Source organism: Scyliorhinus canicula, chromosome 6 (genome assembly GCF_902713615.1).
Source record: "Scyliorhinus canicula chromosome 6, sScyCan1.1, whole genome shotgun sequence".
NCBI classification, from domain to species: Eukaryota; Metazoa; Chordata; class Chondrichthyes; order Carcharhiniformes; family Scyliorhinidae; genus Scyliorhinus; species Scyliorhinus canicula.
Genome location: NC_052151.1, coordinates 35,960,628 through 35,968,751, shown reverse-complemented (window position 1 = coordinate 35,968,751; position 8,124 = coordinate 35,960,628).

Sequence of the window (8,124 nt, the reverse complement as noted above, 5' to 3'; positions counted from 1 at the left end):
GGGGTTTGTTAAGGGCAGGCAGCTAGTAGCCAATCTAAGAAGGCTACTCAATGTGATTATGATGCCCCCGGAGGGCAGAGAGGTGGAGGTAGTGGTGGCAATGGATGCCGAAAAGGCTTTTGACCGGGTGGAGTGGGACTATTTATGGGAGGTGCTGGGACGGTTTGGGTTTGGAGAAGGCTTTGTGGACTGGGTTAGACTGCTATATCAGGCCCCGGAGGCTAGTGTAAGAATGAACAGGACGACATCTGAGTATTTTAGACTACACCGTGGGACAAGACAGGGATGACCCCTCTCTCCACTGCTGTTTGCGTTGGCCATAGAACCGCTGGCAATTGCTCTGAGAGCAGCAAGGGGATGGAAGGGAATGGTCAGGGGGGGGATAGAACACAAGGTCTCGCTCTACGCGGATGACCTGCTTTTGTACGTGTTGGATCCAGTGGCAGGGATGGACGGGATTATGGTAATCCTAGGGGAGTTTGGCCGGTTTTCGGGCTACAAGTGGGCAGCACGGTAGCATGGTGGTTAGCATAAATGCTTCACAGCTCCAGGGTCCCACGTTTGATTCCCGGCTGGGTCACTGTCTGTGTGGAGTCTGCACGTCCTCCCCGTGTGTGCGTGGGTTTCCTCCGGGTGCTCCGGTTTCCTCCCACAGTCCAAAGATGTGCGGGTTAGGTGGATTGGCCATGCTAAAGTGCCCGTGGTGTCCTAAAATGTAAGGTTAATGGGGGGGGGGGGTTGTTGGGTTACGGGTATAGGGTGGATACGTGGGTTTGAGTAGGGTGATCATGGCTCGGCACAACATCGAGGGCCGAAGGGCCTGTTCTGTGCTGTTCTATGTTCTATGTTCTATGTTAAGTTGAACATGGCAAAAAGCGAGATGTTTGTGGTGCAGGCGAGGGGTCAGTAGACTAGGCTGAGGGAGCTACCATTTAGGCTGGTTGGGGAAAGTTTTAGGTATTTAGGGATACAAGCGGCATGTGACTGGGGTAAGATGCATAAGTTGAACTTGTCTAGGCTGGTGGAGCAAATGAGGAGCGAGTTTCGGAGGTGGGATGCTCTCCCGCTGTCACTCGCGGAGAGAGTACAGACGGTGAAGATGACGATCCTCCCGAGATTCCTGTTTATTTTTCAGTGTCTCCCTATTTTCATTCCGCCGTCCTTCTTTAAAAGAATCAATAAAATCATCCTGGGATTTGTTTGGGTGGGGAAGTCCCCGCGGGTAAAGAGGGGGATGCTGGAACGGAACCGTAGCGAGGGGGGGCTGGCGTTGCCGAACCTCAGCAACTACTACTGGGCGGCTAACATAGCCATGATAAGGAAATGGATGGTGGGTACGGGGTCGGTTTGGGAGCGGGTGGAGGCTGCTTCGTGCAGGGGCACCAGCTTGGCAGCCCTGGTCACGGCTCCCCTGCCGTTCCTGCCGGCCAGGTACTCCACCAGCCCTATAGTGGTGGCGGCTTTGTGGATTTGGGGCCAATGGAGGAAGCATGCGGGGGAAGTGGGAGCGTCGGTCTGGTCCCTAATATGTGACAACCACCGATTTGTCCCGGGGAAGATGGATGGCGGGTTTCGAGCGTGGCGGAGGGCGGGGGTGGGAAGGATGGGCGACTTGTTCCTGGAAGGGAGCTTCACGAACATGAGGGCGCTGGAGGAGACGTTTGGGCTGGCGAGGGGGAATGACTTTCGGTACTTGCAGGTGCGGGATTTCGTACGTAGACAGGTCCCGTCCTTTCCACGCCTTCCACCAAGGGGGATCCAGGACAGGGTAATTTCCAGGGGTGAGGTAGGAGAGGGGGGAGTCTCAGATATTTATAAGGAGCATACGGGAGCGGAGGACACAGGGACAGCAGGGTAGCATGGTGGTTAGCATAAATGCTTCACAGCTCCAGGGTCCCAGGTTCGATTCCCAGCTGGGTCACTGTCTGTGTGGAGTCTGCACGTCCTCCCCCTGTGTGCGTGGGTTTCCCCTGGGTGCTCCGGTTTCCTCCCACAGTCCAAAGATGTGTGGGTTAGGTGGATTGGCCATGCTAAATTGCCCGTAGTGTCCTAATAAAAAGTAAGGTTAAGGGGGGGGTTGTTGGGTTACGGGTATAGGGTGGATACGTGGGTTTGAGTAGGGTGATCATGGCTCGGCACAACATTGAGGGCCGAAGGGCCTGTTCTGTGCTGTACTGTTCTATGTTCTATGGACCGAGGATCTGAAATTCAAGTGGGAGGAGGAGCTTGGTGGGGAGTTAGAGGGAGGCGTATGGGCAGACGCTCTGAGGAGGTAAATGGAACCGCAACATGTGCCAGGCTCGGTCTGATTCAGTTCAAGGTGGTTCATTGGGCCCACATGACGGTGGCCCGGATGAGCAAATTCTTTGGGCTGGAGGACAAGTGTGCTAGATGTGGGGGAGGACCAGTGAACCATGCCCACCTGCTCTGGGCGTGTCCAGATCTCAGGGGATACTGGCAGGGATTTGCGGACGTCATATCCCGAGTCCAGAGGTGGTGATTTTTGGGGTGTCGGAAGACCCGGGGGTACAGGAGGGGATAGAGGCCGACGTTGTGGCCTTTGCTTCCCTGATAGCCCGGCGACGAATACTGTTGGCATGGAGGGACTCAAAGCCCCCAAAGACCGAAGTATGGCTGTCGGACATGGCAAGCTTTCTCGGCTTGGAAAAAATCAATTTCGCCTTACGAGGGGTGGGGGGGTGGGGGGGGGGGGGGGGGGGGGGTGGAATAGTGTATAGTAGGGGGGAAGAATAGGCGGGTCTATCTGCGAGAGTGGTACTGTTATTGCACTATGTTTTTTGTAATTGGTATCTGCACACTAATGCATATTGTTGCTGTTTACAATGAAAAAAAACCTCAATAAAATTGTCTGTTAAAAAGAAAGAAAGCAGGCAGGGCACAGAGCCTGTATGCATATTGGAGAAGGCAACTGCCAGACGAGACTGAAACTGTAGGTCAATTAGCATATTGATGGCCCATCTCCGGGAACAAAGGAATTACATTCAAGTAACCGGTACTAAGGCAGACACCCCGGCGCCAGAAAGACACAAACAAAACAAGGCCAACGGCCACCTAGGACATGCCCAGCTATCAGGGCACCCACCCCTTTATTGGTCGAGATCGATACCAATGATCAAGATGCGGTCCAATTGATTGGGGCCAAGTTCAAGGCCCGCCCAAAAGCGCGCGAAGCCCCTTTGGGTATAACAAGAAGCCCCCAAGAGAGAATCGCTCTCTTGGACTCGGCTCTCGAAACGGAGAGACCCGTCCACCAGCTGCATCAGAACTAAGTAAGTCCAAGGTCAACGCTCGCCATCAGACGGACGACCTTAGCTGTTCTCCTGTCACCTCTTCGTACCCAACAGCCTCAGATCCGAACAACGGCCATTGTTCCTCTGACTGAGTGGGCACCCAAAGTTAAGTAGAGGAGTTAGCGTTAGAGATAGTTTCCATTCGTATTGTTTGCAATTAGGGATGCACCTAATGCGTCTACCAAATTTAGTCCTTTTGAACTAATTTTTGGTCATGAGGTAAGAGGACCACTTAAATTGATTAAGGAAAAATTGGTGGGTGAGAAATCGGAAATTACAGTATTGGATTTTGTGTGAAATTTTAGGGAACGATTAAATAGAGCAAGTGAATTGGCGAGACAACATTTGACAGTTGCACAAAATGTGATGAAACGGGTAGCGGCCAAGAAATCCAAAGTTCGTAGTTTTGTCAGTGGGGATAAAGTTTTAGTGTTGTTACCAGTGGTAGGGGAGCCTTTAAAAGCTAGGTTTTGTGGACCGTATCAGATTGAAAGGAAAGTAAGTGAGGTGACTTATGTGGTAAAAACACCAGATAGAAGGGAGACTCACCGGGTGTGTCATGTGAATATGCTTAAATGCTGAAAGGGAAGGAGAGAAAAAGGAAGTTTTAATGATTCTAACTCAAATTGACGAACCAAATCCAGATGACTGTGAATTTGACATACCTCAAATTAAATTGGAAAATGAGGATGCTCTTAAAAATTGGGATGAATTGTTAAGTTACCTTCCAGAGGAAAAACAAACTGACCTGAAAGAGTTATTGATATCACATGGGCAAGTTTGTAGAGATAAATTGGGAAGTACTAAAATGGCTACACATGATATAGATGTGGGAAATGCTGTTCCTATTAAACAACATCCATGTAGACTTAATCCTTTAAAATTGGTACAGGTTAACAGAAAGATTGTGAGTATGCTGAAAAATGGTATAATTGAAGTGAGTTGCAGCCAATGGAGCTCACCCATAGTGATGGTACCTAAACCAGACAGCACCCAACGGCTGTGTGTGGACTATCGAAAGGTGAATGAGTTACAAGAACAGATTCTTACCCTTTCCCACGTTTGAAGGATTGCATTGAGAAAATGGGACAATCTGCTTTAATTTCCAACTTCCAGACATGGAAAGAACATTTAAAACATCGTATGGAGTTCTTCGATCGACTTCAGGAGGCGGATTTGGTGATGAACCTAGCCGAAACTGAATTTGGAGAAGCCCGAATCACTTTCCTTGAGGAGTTTCCGATACCCTCAAGACAAATGGAAATAATGCGATTTCTTAGCGTGAGTGGATTTGATCGAACCTTTGTGCAAAAGTTTTGTGGCGTGATTACTCCACTGATGGACTTGCTAAAGAAACGTCAAAAATTTCAATGGACAGCGGACTTTCAACAGGCATGTGACTGCCTGAAAGCTGTGATCACCAATGCTCCTGTATTGGAGAATTGCAAGGGGCTCTGTGATCAGATTGAACTGAAGTATCTAACTTTAAAGAGAATTGCCGAGGCGTAGAGGAATGGATGGATCGTGCATTGACTTTCTTGTTCAAAGAGACTGTCAATCGAGAAGGAATTCAGTTGGAGGAAGAAGAACGGGAAAGATGGACTTTATTAATATGCCTGTTTGCGTGTGTTGTTTTTTTTTGTGAAACGAAAAAGTGTATTTACTGTGTACATTTCTTAGTGGATGGTGCAAAAGTGAAAAATGAAACCATCTTGAAGTTGATGGTTTATTTTTTTCTTGGGGGGAGGTGTCATGTGAGAGTACCTTTAAGAAATAGATGTTTAAGCAATGTACCTTTGAGAAATGAAGCAGCTCATATTACTGGACTGATGTCAGAGGGTGGGGGTAGCTGAGTTGAGCTCACTTCTGCTTTTAGTTTCAGTTTTGAGAAAAAGAGCTTGGGTGTGTCTGTGTTTGAAGTAAGCTGGATCTGCTGTGATCAGGGCCGGCTCAAGGCACCGGCAACTCGGGCAGTCGCCAGGGGCGCCATGTACTAGGGGGCGCCAGAGACTCGGGTCCCGCGCATGCGCAGTTGGGCCGGTGCCAACCAGCGCATGCGCGGTGGCCCCCCCCCCGTCCGCTCCCCTCGGTCCCCCCGGGTCCGCCCCCCCTCGGGTCCGTCCGCCCCCCCTCGGGTCCGTCCGCCCCCCCCCCGGGTCCGTCCCCCCTCAGGTCCCCCCCGGGTCCGCCCCCCCTCAGGTCCGCCCCCCCCGCCCACGGGTCCCCCCCCCCGCGTCCGCCCCCCCGCCCACGGGTCCGCCCCCCCCGCCCACGGGTCCCCATCCCCCCCCCCCAAGGGCGCCGAAGTTCAGCTTGCCCGGGGCGCCAGCAACCCTAGCGCCGGCGCTGGCTGTGATCTCTGCCAGGAAAGACTATCTCTGAATCATTTGGGTAATTTAAACTCATAATAGTAATGTCTTTAACCTGATGTGTTTCTGTTGTTAAAGGTGTTAAGTCTTTTGGAGGTTTGACGGAACATTTTGAGGGATTATTTAGTGTTGTATTATTTTCGGGGTTATCTTTCAAGTAAGAAGTGTTAAGGGATCCAATGTTTATTTAAAAAGGTTAAGTTGAATTCATGGAATAAACATTGTTTTGTGTTTAAAAACCCAAGTGCCCATAATTGTAATGCCAGACCTGGAGAACAAGCCGTGTGCTTCAAAAGCAACAATACATTAAAGGGAGAGGTTGGTTGAACTCCATGATACATTTTGGGGTTCTGAAAACGCCGTTCCCATAACAAGTCCAAGGTCAACGCTCAACATCAGACGGACGACCTTAGCTGTTCTCCTGTATACCTTCGCACCCAACAGCCTCAGATCCGAACAACGGCCATTGTTCCTCTGACTGAGTGGGCACCTGAAGTTAAGTATAGGCGTTAGCGATAGTTTAGTTTGTGATATTTTGTGCATGAGTAGATATTACTATGTGTGTAAATAAATAGTATTCATAGAATTTACAGTGCAGAAGGAGGCCATTCAGCCCATCGAGTCTGCACCGGCTCTTGGAAAGAGTACCCTACCCAAGGTCAACAACTCCACCCTATCCCCATAACCCAGTAACCCCACCCAACACGAAGGGCAATTTTGGACACTAAGGGCAATTTATCATGGCCAATCCACCTAACCTGCACATCTTTGGACTGTGGGAGGAAACCGGAGCACCCGGAGGAAACCCACTCACACACGGGGAGGATGTGCAGACCCCGCACAGACAGTGACCCAAGCCAGAATCGATCCTGGGACCCTGGAGCTGTGAAGCGATTGTGCTATCCACAATGCTACCGTGCTATTGATTTTGAACTAACTAACTGGTGCATTGGTTCTTTGATCAGTATTCGGGTTTGAACCTTGTGGCAGTATCGAGAGATAGCTGGCGACTCTAGAGCAAACATAATTAAGATTAAGGAGGGTGACCATATTGACCGCTATATTTAGAACCAGATAAACAGAGCAAATGTACTCTCCTCTAGGTGTGCTTACCTCGAGAGACTAGAGAGAGACACAAAACTAATGTGCAGAGGAATTTGAATGCCTTGGTAGGCAAAGTACAGAGAGCTGACATGTCAGGACAGCATGCACTTAGGAAGGCAAATGGTATGTTAGCCTTTATTGCAAGGGGCTTGGCGTAAAAGATGTAACGGACAGGAGAGCTTAGTTTATTTGCACACACTCAGAACGCAGGCAGAGGGTTTGCAAGAGGGATAGAAAAAGTAAGGTTTTATAGAGCACAGAGAAAATAAATTTTGGTTGATGTGAGGTCCAGAGTCCAGAATCAAAGCAAAATGAGGTATTTCTTCACAGGTGTGGGTGGGTTGAAAACCAATGCTGTATAATTCACTTTACCGGGGCTGTTGATTTTGTATGATGAGATAATGGTAACATCACTGGACTATTTAATCCAGATTAATACTCTGGGAACAGGAGTTCAAATTCCACCATGGCAGCTGGTGAAATTTAATTTCACGGGCAATTTAAATTCAATTAATGAATCTGGCATTGAAAGCTAGTCTCAGTAATGGTGACTGTGAAACTATCATTGATTGTTGTAAATTTAGGGAATGAGTCTGACATCCTTACCTGATCTTGCCTACATGGGTCCTCAGGCCCACAGCAATCTGGCTGACTTTTGACTAACCTCTGAAATAGCCTAGCAATCCGCTCATTTCAAGGGCATTTCAAGGGAATGGCCAATAAATACTGGCCCACATCCCATGGAGAAATCATAGAATCCTAGAATTTACAGTGCAGAAGGAGCCCATCGGAGGTCTGTCCTCGGTGGAGATATTGAGTAATATTTAGAAGAATGAAAATGAATGACATAATTGTACACGGTTCTTAGAGGCCTTGCCAACTTGTTCTCCCTGGATGAGGTGTCTGGAACTAGGAGTCATGGTCTCAGAATTGTGGCTGGCCATTTTATACTGAGGTGATGAGAAACTTCTTCACCAAGAGGGTTGTGAAGCTTTCGAATTCTCAACCGCAGAGAGCTGTGAATACTCACTTTTTGAATATATTAATATTGAATATATTATGTGGGCAGCACGGTAGCATTGTGGTTAGCACAATTGCTTCTCAGCTCCAGGGTCTCAGGTTCGATTCCGGCCTGGGTCACTGTCTGTGCGGAGTCTGCACACCCTCCCCGTGTGTGCGTGGGTTTCCTCCGGGTGCTCCGGTTTCCTCCCACAGTCCAAAGATGTGCCGGTATGATGGATTGGCCATGATAGTGTCCAAAATTGCTCTTAGTGTTGGGTGGGGTTGCTGGGTTATGGGGATAGGGTGGAGATGTGGGCTTGAGTAGGGTGCTCTTTCCA